Below are 11,037 nucleotides of genomic sequence, written 5' to 3'. Positions count from 1 at the left end.
GGATCATAAGCTTCTTCTTCAGATGTAGCATCCTTAGTACTGCTTGGTGCATTTTGCATTCCAGACAGACTTTGAGAGATCAAATTGACTTGCTGAGTCAATATTTGGTTCTGAGCCAATATGGCATTCAGAGTATCAATCTCAAGAACTCCTTTCTTCTGATTCGTTCCATTGTTCACAGGATTCCTTTCAGAAGTGTACATGAATTGTTTATTTGCAACCATTTCAATGAGCTCTTGAGCTTCTGTAGGCATCTTCTTCAGATGAAGAGATCCTCCAGCAGAGCTATCCAAAGACATCTTGGACAGTTCAGACAGACCATCATAGAAAATACCTATGATGCTCCATTTAGAAAGCATGTCAGAAGGACATTTTCTGATCAATTATTTGTATCTTTCCCAAGCTTCATAGAGGGATTCTCCTTCATTTTGTCTGAAGGTTTGGACTTCCACTCTAAGCTTACTCAATTTTTGAGGTGGAAAGAACTTTGCCAAGAAGGCATTGACTAGCTTTTCCCAAGAGTTCAGGCTTTCTTTAGGTTGTGAGTCCAACCATATCCTAGCTCTGTCTCTTACACCAAAAGGGAATAGCATAAGTCTGTAGACCTCAGGGTCAACCCCATTAGTCTTGACAGTGTCACAGATTTGCAAGAATTCAGCTAAAAATTGATGAGGATCTTCCAGTGGAAGTCCATGGAACTTGCAATTCTGTTGCATTAGAGAAACTAATTGAGGCTTAAGCTCAAAGTTGTTTGCTCCAATGGCAGGGATAGAGATGCTTCTCCCATAGAAGTCGGGAGTAGGTGCAGTAAAGTCACCCAGCACCTTCCTTGCATTGTTGGCATTGTTGTTATTTTCGGCTGCCATGGGTTCTTCTTCTTTGAAGATTTCTGTTAGGTCCTCTACAGAGAGTTGTGCCTTGGCTTCTCTTAGCTTTCGCTTCAAGGTCCTTTCAGGTTCAGGGTCAGCCTCAACAAGAATGCTTTTGTCTTTGCTCCTGCTCATATGAAAGAGAAGAGAACAAGAAAGTATGGAATCCTCTATGTCACAGTATAGAGACTCCTTGAGGTGTCACAGGAACAGAAAAATAGAAGGAAGAGGTAGAAGAATTCGAACTTAGTGAGATAGAGTTCAAATTGTGCATTGAGGAGGAGTAGTACTCCATAAATAGAAGGATGTGAGAAGAGGGGAAGAGTTTTTCGAAAATTAATTAAAAAGATTTTAAAAACATTTTGAAAAACATTAATTGATTTTCGAAAACCAAGAGTGGAAAAGAAATAAAGTGATTTTTGAAAAAGATTTTGAAATTAGAAGTTAAAAAGATATGATTGAAAACCATTTTGAAAAAGATGTGATTAAAAAGAGGTGATTGAAAAGTTATGGTTTTAAAAAGATATGATTGAAAAGATATGATTTGAAAAACAATTTTAAAAAGATTTGATTTAAAAAATTAATGACTTGGCTAACAAGAAAAGATATGATTCAAACATTAAACCTTTCTCAACAGAAAAGGCAACATACTTGAAATGTTGAATCAAATCATTAATTGATAGCAAGTATCTTTGAAAAAGGAAAAAAATTGATTTTGAAAAAGATTTGATTGAAAAGATATAATTTGAAAAAGATTTGATTTTGAAAAACTTTGAAAACTTGAAAAAAATTTGCATTAAAAACAAAATCTTTCCTCTTGTGCCATCCTGGCGTTAAACGCCCAGAATGGTGCACATTCTGGCGTTTAACGCCTAAAGCTCTACCCTTTTGGGCGTTAAACGCCCAGCCAGGTACCCTGGCTGGCGTTTAAACGCCAGTCTGCCTTCTTCACTGGGCGTTTTGAACGCCAGCTTTTTCTGTATAATTCCTCTGCTGCATGTACTGAATCTTCAGTTCCCTGTATTATTGACTTGAAAATAGAACCAAGATCAAATAAACAATGCATGCAAGACACCAAACTTAAAATAAGACACTAGACTTAAACAAGAAACATAAAATATTTTTGGTTTTTATGATTTTGTAATTTTTTTGTGCTTTTTCGAAAATTATATGAAAAAAGAAAATAAAGGTTTTAGAATTCTTAATTAGAATTCCAGGAATCATTGCAATGCTAGTCTAAGACTCCGGTCCAGGAATTAGACATGGCTTCACAGCCAGCCAAGCTTTCAAAGAAAGCTCCGGTCCAAAACACTAGACATGGCCAATGGCTAGCCAAGCCTCAGCAGATCATTGCTTCAACAGCAAGATTGATAGAAATCAACAAGCTCTTGTGATGATAAGTTGAAACCTCGGTCCAATAAGATTAGACATGGCTTCACAGCCAGCCAGACTTCAACAGATCATCATGAAACTCTATAATTCGTTCTAAAAGAAATTCTGAAAAAAAATACCTAATCTAAGCAACAAGATGAACCGTCAGTTGTCCATACACGAAACAATCCCCGACAACGGCGCCAAAAACTTGGTGCACAAAATTATGATCATCAATGGTGCCATCAACATGGTACGCACAATTGCAATCTCAACTCTTTATCACAACTTCGCACAACTAACCAGCAAGTGTACTGGGTCGTCCAAGTAATAAACCTTACGCGAGTAAGGGTCGATCCCATAGAGATTGTTGGTATGAAGCAAGCTATGGTCACCTTGTAAATCTTAGTCAGGCAGACTCAAATGGGTATAGATGATGAATAAAACATAAAGATAAAGATAGAGATACTTATGCAATTCATTGGTGAGAATTGTAGATAAGCGAATGGAGATGCTTTGTCCCTTCCGTCTCTCTGCTTTCTTACTGTCTTCATCCAATCCTTCTTACTCCTTTCCATGGCAAGCTGTATACAAGGGTTTCACCGTTGTCAGTGGCTACCTCCCATCCTCTCAGTGGAAATGTTCAACGCACCCTGTCACGGCACGGCTATCCAGCTGTCGGTTCTCGATCATGTCGGAATAGAATCCAGTGATTCTTTTGCGTCTGTCACTAACGCCCCACAATCGCGAGTTTGAAGCACGTCACAGTCATTCAATCATTGAATCCTACTCAGAATACCACATACAAGGTTTAGACCTTCCGGATTCTCTTGAATGCCGCCATCAATTCTAGCTTATACCACGAAGACTTTGATCTCACGGAATGGCTGGCTCGGTTGTCAGGCGAACGCTCGGTTGTCAGGCGATCAACCATGCGTCGTGTATCAGGAATCCAAGAGATACTCACCCAATCTAAGGTAGAACGGAGGTGGTTGTCAGTCACACGTTCATAGGTGAGAATGATGATGAGTGTCACGGATCATCACATTCATCAAGTTGAAGAACAAGTGATATCTTGGAACAAGAACAAGCTGAATCGAATAGAAGAACAATAGTAATTGCATTAATACTCGAGGTACAGCAGAGCTCCACACCTTAATCTATGGTGTGTAGAAACTCCACCGTTGAAAATACATAAGAACAAGGTCTAGGCATGGCCGTGAGGCCAGCCTCCCAATGATCTAAGATAGCATAAAACTACTCAAAGATAGCTACCCCGATATCAAATACAATAGTAAAAGGTCCTATTTATAGGGAACTAGTAGCTTAAGAATTACAAAGATGAGTAAATGACATAAAAATCCACTTTCGGGCCCACTTGGTGTGTGCTTAGGCTGAGCAATGAAGCATTTTTCGTGTAGAGACTTCTCTTGGAGTTAAACGCCAGCTTTTGTGCCAGTTTGGGCGTTTAACTCCCACTTTGGTGCCAGTTTCGGCGTTTAACGCTGGGAATTCTGAAGGTGACTTTGAACGCCGGTTTGGGCCATCAAATCTTGGGCAAAGTATGGACTATCAAATATTGCTGGAAAGCCCAGGATGTCTACTTTCCAACGCCGTTGAGAGCGCGCCATTTGGGCTTCTGTAGCTCCAGAAAATCCGCTTCGAGTGCAGGGAGGTCAGAATCCAACAACATCTGTAGTCCTTTTCAGTCTCTGAATCAGATTTTTGCTCAGGTCCCTCAATTTCAGCCAGAAAATACCTGAAATCACAGAAAAATACACAAACTCATAGTAAAGTCCAGAAAAGTGAATTTTAACTAAAAACTAATAAAAATATACTAAAAACTAACTAAAATATACTAAAAACATACTAAAAATAATGCCAAAAAGCGTACAAATTATCCGCTCATCACTTCCCGAGGGGAGCAACTGTATGCCCATAACACTTGATTTAAAGTATTAAGCCAATTTCAAGACTGGTCTTCCTATGTGTTTTGTAATTAAACCAATTAAGGTTTTATTAATAGTTTTGACTTGTCCATTTTCTTGGGCATAATATGGAGTTGAATGTATAAGTTTAATTCCTCTCGACTCGGTATTTCCTTTTACTTGTCGACTTATGAATATAGTTTCTTGGTCTATAGTTATAGTTTAAGGATTGCCAAATCTATGAATAATTGACTCCTTAATAAAGTCAATTATTTTGGTTTGGGTAGCTTCTTTCATGGGCACAACTTCCACCCACTTTATAAAATAATCGGCTGCCACTAAGATAAACTTATGCTTCTTTGTTGAAAGAGGATGGATCATTCCTATTAGGTTGAGAGCCCAACTTCTAAACGGCCAAGTCCTGATTACAACATGTAAATCAGTGGCAGGAACTCTCTGAATTGGTGCATGCCTTTGGCATTGATCACAGTATTGAACAAAATTGATACTATCCTTCATCATTTAAAACCAATATAGTTCTTGTCAACGTAGGATCCAATGCATTTTTTTGACTTGTTTGATGAGCTCCACAAATACCTTCATGTACCTCTGCCATAGCTAAATATGCATCTTGCACACTTAAGCATTGGAGCAAAGAACCATCGACACCTTTCTTGAATATGTCTCCTCTAATCAATACAAAGCTCAATGCTAGATATTTAATTTTTTGATATGTTCTTTGATTGAGGTTTTTAAGGAAGTTGATGATCTTATATCTCCAATCATTTGGATCGAGAGTGTTTGCGCAACAAATCCCTCTTATGTCTAAAAGAGTTAAATTAGTCTCAATTTCAGTAAACTCCTTTATTAACTTGGGAGATATTTTATAACTAGAATCCATTTGAGCAAGCTCATTAGCATCCTGACTCAATTCTTTGAATATGAGTTTAATAAAAACAGAGTCAAACTCAACCAATAATCACATGGCTACTGCAAAAAACACTTAGAGTAGAAACAAGCTCATTTGTGTAATTCAGAGATGGCTTTTCAATGGATAAAGTTTCATCTAGTCAAAATAAACCCATTAAAATGTGCTTTTGGTTTTGACTAGAGATTTGTCCAAACCAGGCATCTCTTCATACTGCCAAGTAAAACAATCTTGATATTTCTTTAAGACCACTATTAAATCTTTCTTGAATTTAGGGTCTAGACATCGACTAATGTAAGTCATTCTCCCTTTTTCACCAATCTCAATCTCATCGAGAGGATTTTGTGCTTCAAATTTTTTACTATGCAAATCTTCAGAAATTAAAGTGGACCTTTCAAATCCTAAAGAGTCAAGGTCATATATACAGTCCAATGCATGTTCCCTAGTGCACTCCTTCTTTTCCCCAGTGGCTCTATATATCCATTCAAGTGGTCATGATGGCCAATCTTTCCTTGGCCTTAGGGACTAATTTCATTCCATGGGCCCCTACATAGTAACCTTTGATAAGAGTGGGGTCCAAGGTGCTTATATCAATATCTAATGGTCAAACATTGGTATGATATTCTGTGAAGTTGACATTCATTTGTTCGACATAGCAGGGGATATCGTCAGCTTTAGTTTCTTTGATTTTTCCATCCTTATCCCATAGCACCAGCTTCTGATGCAGAGTCAAGAGAATTTCCCCTACACCATGGATCCAATCTCTTTCCAAAAGCATATTGAAAGTTGCCTTGGTAGGGACTACTATAAACACTGTTGGTCATTTGACGCTTCCGACTTTGAGCCTAAGTGGGATCATTCCGAAAGCGGTTGTCGATTTACCATTAAACCCGATGACAGTTAAGTTTGTCTTAATCAAATCCTCAACTAATTTTTGGAATAATGGGAGCATATTCTCAGGTAGTAGGTTAATTGCTGCTCCGCTATCGACGAAGATGCGATTAATCACCAATCTTTCGACTTTTGCCTTAATATGCAATGGTCGAAGATAACCTTTAGTGATATCATCAGGCCTTTCAAATAACCCTTCTTTAATCATGCCAATTTTGACAAATCTGCAGTAGTCACCCAGAATTATGTCATCGCAATCTCGTTCGAGACAACTCCAAGGCCCTTCAAAACTACCTTGGAAGTTGAAAGGGAGAGCAGAAACTGCGACAACATACCCAAAACTAGTTTCACCAAACATCACATCTGGATCATCCTCAAAACTGTAAGACCCAGAACCTTTGAAAAGTCTTATTATGATCAAGTCTCAAATCATATAGTTATTTATAGCCTTAATTTCAGAAATTATTTTATTAAAGATAATTAAGGCGAGTTTTGATTTATTGAATTTGAGATAAGTTATAATTATTATCCAAAAATTTCTATATTTAAATTATAATGTTGGCTGTTATGAAATAATAAGAATTTTATACGATTTGGACTAAGTAACTAATATTTTAAATATTAATACTGCTATTTTAGAAAATGAAAAGACTAAATATATTATTCCTAATTATTGGATTTGGACATTTTATTGAAAATAATTTGTAAAATTGACGAACAAATAGTATTTTCTATACATAATTAGTGTTGGATTTAATTGAGTTTCAATTACTATATTATCCCTACTCTTACATGAAATTATAAAAATGCCCTTAATCCTAGTTTTCAAAAATGAATGAAACCCTGAGGCCTCCATCCCAGCAGCCAAAACCCTACCTGTCTTCCCTTTCACCCACGGACAGCAACACCCATGGTTTCCCTTCTTCCACGACTGAAAGGAACATAATCAAAGAGGGGAAGGGAGACTGAGCCGCGGCGAGGAGGGGAGGAGGGAGCTGATTGCCGCCATCGCGCCTCACTGCGCCGCGTCTCCACAGCAGTCCATGCCGTCAGGGTCACCATCACCAAGCTCCCTCACCGTCGCACCACCACGTTGCCACCGATTTGACGCCGTCAAAGTTCCCTGCGTTGCCACTGTTCGCGCAAAAGAGGGTTTAAAGGGGGGAAGCTGTCGCGCGTGAGTTAGAGGAGCTCGTCCTCGCCGACCTGTCACCGTCAACAATGGAGGAGAGGGAAAGAGTCAGTCGTGCGGAGGAGGGGGAGCAGGATCTAAGGCCGAGTGGAGGTCCAACCACCGCGTCGGAACCCTTCCGTGTCGCCAGCGTTGCCGTGACCTCCAGCCGCGCCGTTGCCAGTCCTGCTTGTCCAATCGTCGTTCTGCTCGCCGTCAGCATCGCTGGTATTGAGGTCAGCCACTCCACTACTACCGTCGAGCTTTGTTTGGGGCTGGTACTTCTCTTGGAGGTTTGGAGAAGGGAGGCAGAACTGCGAGGTAGAGGAGTCATTGGGGGTCTGCCATTGAGCTGCTGCACCAGCCACCGTTGCAAGTGTCGCTGCCGGAGAAGGGAGCTGCATCTCTGTAATTTTGGCCACCGAGAGTGGTTCTGTGACTTACGGGAACACCGCTGGAGCTTTTGGCTACTTCTTCTGTCACCGGAAAACTTGCTGGGAAGGGTTTTATTTGAGGTTTTTTCCTTTTTGGATTTTCGAGAAGGTTTTAATGTTGCACAATTTTTATAGTTGATCCACCGAAGCTTCTGGCCGCCGCTGGAGCTGTTGTCGGGGCCGGTTCGAAATCACAGCTGCTTCATGTTGTTATTCCGGTAAGAAATTATGTTTCGAAAGCCCCATGTTAGTGTCCCGTACATGTATTAAAGCCTTTACGGTATTAATGTTCCTAGAGTTTAGTAACTGAGGTTGCTTGTTGTAATTTAGAGCTGTTTATGCTACTGCGAAAATGTGTGGGGCTGTGCTTTGAAGCTGCCTTTGATTTCGAGTTGAGGCAGAAAGGACGATGTGAGGCGTTGGGCTGTGGTTTAGCGTTTTGAGGTAAGGGGTGCTTTCCGAAAACTATAGCTTATTATTAGAATTATTACATATGGATACTGATGTGAGGCAAGGTGTATTTGGTGATTGTATCAGCCTTATGTATTGTTTGATTGTCTCGAATGATTATGAATATTTGTTTGACTGGATTGTTGTGTGGCTTTGTGAAATGAAATGCTTTTGAAGTTGATTCTTTTAAAGCTTTGAGATCGAGTTTAATCCGTTGGAAATTGATTTGAGTTGAATGGATTTTCTTAAGAAGGTGAAAAATAGAATACACTCTTGAATTAAGCATGGCTTGCTTTAAATTATCTGGTTTTTGATAAATGGTTGTTACTGAACCGTTTCTTTGAAAATTTAGAAATGAGTTTATTCGGCTGATAATGATTTGATTTTTGAAACGGTTTTCATGAAATATGGAATTGAGATGACTGTTGGATTTTGGCTTATCTTGAACTGATTTTGGATTTTGGGCTGTTGAAAAGGACTGTGGAATGGTTTTGTTGGGACCCGAACCGGGTGGCAAAGTCCAAGTTTTAGGGGAGGTGCTACCGAAATTCCGGTAAAATTTGAGACTTTACTGAAACGTTATTCAGAAACTTATGAGTTAACGGCTTCTACTATTTTATCTGAATTATTAAGAAAGGGGTGACTTATGCTTTTGAAATGAATTATTAAAAAGGAAATTGTGATTTAGTCTTATTTCTTAAGCAAAGTATTACATTTTCCTTGTGAACAAGTTATTTAAATGAAACTTATGCCTTAAGGCTGTTTGAATGTGAAAAGGATTTATGCCTTTGAATTTGACTTAGGGGTTTCAATTAAAGAAGTTTCAATGGCTTTGAAAGAACCCGAGTGTCTATTGACAAGTCTCATTTTGAAGTGTTTTGGGAAAGGTTTTAAGTACTCCTTGAGTTTTGAATTTTTGCAAGACTAAAACAATTTCTGAGCAGTTGAAATGCTTTAGATTTCCTTATGGGGTTGAAGCTGGTTTTTGTTTAAGTAAAGAAAACGGCTTTGAAAAGAGTAATTGATTTTATGACTCTGTTTGGCTTAGATCCTATTTTATTACTCAAATTCGGAAGCCATGTTTTTAATGATTTTAAGTAAATTTGGCAAAATGAGTTACGATATTCTCCCTTAAAGCCTTGAGACTCTGCCGAAAAACTTTTGTTATAAAAATTTCATTGTTGGATGGATGATTTTAAATATTTCAAAATAAATCTTTAACTTGCCATGGATTATGGAAGTTTTGGAAAGAGGATGCCGAGAGTGGCATTGTTTTCAAAGGGGAATTTACCTTGAGTAAAAGTGGCTTATGAGCCTGAGATGATTTGAGAAATGAGATCTTTAAAGCCAAGGCTGAAAAGAGTTAAAACTTGATTTCAAAGTGAAATGAATTGAGAAAAAGTGATTTATGGCTTAAATGCCGATTTTATGAATTTAATGATGTTGAATGGTGGAAGTGCTGTTTTGTTATGGGCCGAAATGGCTGTGTATGATTATGAATATTGGCTGGTTCTGGATTGAACCATGAGCCGGAATGGCTATGTATGATATGAATATTGGCTGGTTCTGGATTGAACCGTGAGCCAGATGGCTGAGATGGATGTTGATCCATGGCTGAGAATGAATGCATATATGCTGAGATATTGATGATTGTGATTTTGCACTTCCACTATCGAAAATATGAGTTTCCTTGGGAGGAAGCAGTGGCTAGCCACTACGTGCTCCAGGTGGAGACTCGAAGCTCTGTTGACCTTATGTCGTCAGGGTGACCGGGCACTGTGACAGCCCCGAATGAGCTCACTCCCGTGAATATTCACCAGTGAAGGTGATGGATATGGATCATGATTATGATCACGATTATGTTGAGTATAACTCGAGTTGGGGAGACACGACAGAGGGACAGTCCAATGGTTAGCTACCAGTGCTTGTCAGGTTGGCTATATAACCGACAGATGATATCATCAGCCACTAGGGCAGGCATGGATTATGTGCATCTATGTGACATTGTTTGGGTGTGCATATTGTACTTGGTTTGCCTTTGTGACTATTTGAGATTTACTACTACTTGTTCTACTTGTTGTAACTATTTGTTTGTGCTTGAACTTCCTATCTATGTTTGCAACTAGGACTCTGTTGGATTGTGGTGATTGGTTGTTGGTTGGATTGTTTGGCCTAGGGCCGTGGTTGACTTGAGATGGGTTAATTTCGGTTTTGTGTTTCTGGTTTGGAAAAGTATGAAAGGCTAAATTGGTTCAGCATAGATAAACCTTTTGAAAGGCTTTTGAATATTGTTTTAAATGAACATTTTCCTCTTTCAAAAAAGGATTTTCGATTTCTCTTTTATTGTAAACCGTTGTTTTTTAAAAGAGACATAAGTCAGTTATTAATCACTGGTACGATTTATCTTCACGTATCCTATTACAGTAATTCCTAAAAACCCTCTACTGAGAACCCTTTCGAGGATGATGTTCTCACCCCCCTACATTTTTTTCTTTTCAGGATATGGGTGCAGAAGTCACGAAGAGTTTATTTAGTTGTTGCTGAGATGTTCTGTATTGCTTTAGATTATTATCTTTTGTACCCTCGCCTTTATCTTTATATATTCTGTAAGAGGGGTAGGAATTATATTGGATAATCCTTGTAATATTATTTATGTATATATATATATATATATATATATATATATATGCTCTTTGTGAGTTGTTGTAAGTGTATTGAATGTATGGATGTACGTTGTATAGCAAAAGTATTTTTGGGAGCGGTATTGTGGTTTAAAGTTTTAAACAGGCTCATATTTTAGTATTAAATAGTATAAGTGTCGTCGTAATGTCCGAGCTATCAGAGTTGCGCAGCCGGAAGCGTGAGCTTTGGTAGTTAGGGTGTTACAAAAACCAGAGTCAAAATTTTCTATCAGCACCTCTTCTTTTTTTTCCTTTTGGGATTGAATTAATTGACTTAATATCTGATATTTCTTTCGACTCCTCGTTTTCCTGGT

At 38.6% G+C, this 11,037-nt stretch overlaps 1 non-coding gene across 1 annotated transcript; it reads left to right on the top strand.

The window, feature by feature from the left end:
- The first annotated feature begins 353 nt into the window (after window positions 1–353).
- Window positions 354–461, top strand: LOC130964543 (small nucleolar RNA R71). Its single transcript, XR_009080632.1, has one exon. It is a non-coding gene; the product is annotated as a small nucleolar RNA R71 (small nucleolar RNA).
- The last annotated feature ends 10,576 nt before the right edge of the window (window positions 462–11,037 follow it).

This window comes from Arachis stenosperma, chromosome 2 (assembly GCF_014773155.1).
Source record: "Arachis stenosperma cultivar V10309 chromosome 2, arast.V10309.gnm1.PFL2, whole genome shotgun sequence".
Classification (NCBI taxonomy): Eukaryota; Viridiplantae; Streptophyta; class Magnoliopsida; order Fabales; family Fabaceae; genus Arachis; species Arachis stenosperma.
The sequence above is the reverse complement of the archived record's forward strand: the minus strand, read 5'-3'. Positions and strand labels throughout refer to the sequence as shown.